Here is a 1,302-nt window from a genome sequence, read left to right as displayed (position 1 = left end):
TTCAGGCATAATGATGCCATTTATTGGTTTACAGGGCTTGAGAAGGAAGTCAGCTACTTCTGACAAATTTTTCTTAACCACTGCATTTAACTTTCAACCTTGCTGTAGTACTAGCTAATTATTTTATCAAGCACATTTTTGCTGTTTTTTGGACTTTTGATGTAAAACCTTTGAGTTTTCAGCTGAAAACCTTCAGCCTCACCCCTTATTAAGTATGCAGAAAGTATGTTTAGCTGATTATCTCTGTAGCTGTTTATTCAAATTTAGTACTTTTATTTTTTTTAAAGTAATTTTGCATAACTACCTGCTGATACCAGACAACAATCAGAATTGCACTGCTAACTCACTTTAAAAATTATTTATCATTATCCACTACTATATTGAGCCAATAGGTTCATTTCTCATCCCTGGATCAAGTGAACAACCTTTGCCAAGACAGCTTTGGCCTTTCTACCATTGTGGCATCAGTTCATGGACTGCTATTGCATTATAGTATTAACGAACAATAAAGGTAACAAAAAAAAATTATTAAAAAACACAACAATGCATGTTCATGTACAGTGTCCTAATTTTGAACGACAACAAACCTATAAACACGGAAAGAAATGTAAATGGGAAAATGTATAAATGCCCTCACTTGAATGCAAGACTCACTGATGACCTCAGTATCTTCTAAGCTTGATGCATCAAGAAAATGGTGACACTAAAGAGATAGAGAAACAAAAAAGGAAAGAGAGGAAGGTGTACAGCACTGAATTGTTATTACAAAAGTAATAGTAATGGCAATGGTAGCTGTATTGCCATCTGTGCTCAGAAGGCAATGTCATTGTTAATGGGTTTATCTGAGACATAATGAAGAATACTCGTATAGTCAGTGACATAGGCCTGTGACAATTAACATTACAGTTACTCTGTAATCCATTAACTCAAATACATGTACATGTAGATACATCACTTACCACTTACCAATGCATTAGTGCATATTAATCTCAACACATCCTTTTCCCTAAGTAATAAGTTAATGTCCATGGAGCAAACTGTTTATTGATAATGAATAGTTAACCGCACTATAAGAGAGACAAAAAGAGATGGTAAATTCTATGTGATGTTGATGTTTAAACATTGTACTTACTCAAATTGGACATGCTTTGAATTTTCTTAGCATTTTGTCTTAATTCTACAATAAATGATAATCAATTATTACTGGCCAAAGGGCACTCACTCTCTCTCTCCTTTACAGTACATACATACATGCACTGGATAAAACATGCACTGTAATGTGAATTGTGTCTTACCATCATG

General features: G+C 33.9%; 1 long non-coding RNA gene across 1 annotated transcript; it reads right to left on the bottom strand.

Annotated features, from left to right (window-relative positions):
* Nucleotides 1-545: 545 nt before the first annotated feature.
* Nucleotides 546-1,172, bottom strand: LOC109585051 (uncharacterized). Its single transcript, XR_002186294.1, has 3 exons — nt 967-1,172; nt 638-703; nt 546-587 (listed from the first exon to the last, which is right to left on the bottom strand). It is a non-coding gene; the product is annotated as an uncharacterized LOC109585051 (long non-coding RNA).
* Nucleotides 1,173-1,302: the final 130 nt, after the last annotated feature.

The sequence above is a fragment of the Amphimedon queenslandica genome, unplaced genomic scaffold, assembly GCF_000090795.2.
Source record: "Amphimedon queenslandica unplaced genomic scaffold, v1.1 AMPQUscaffold_13126, whole genome shotgun sequence".
Taxonomy (NCBI): Eukaryota; Metazoa; Porifera; class Demospongiae; order Haplosclerida; family Niphatidae; genus Amphimedon; species Amphimedon queenslandica.
The sequence above is the reverse complement of the archived record's forward strand: the minus strand, read 5'-3'. Positions and strand labels throughout refer to the sequence as shown.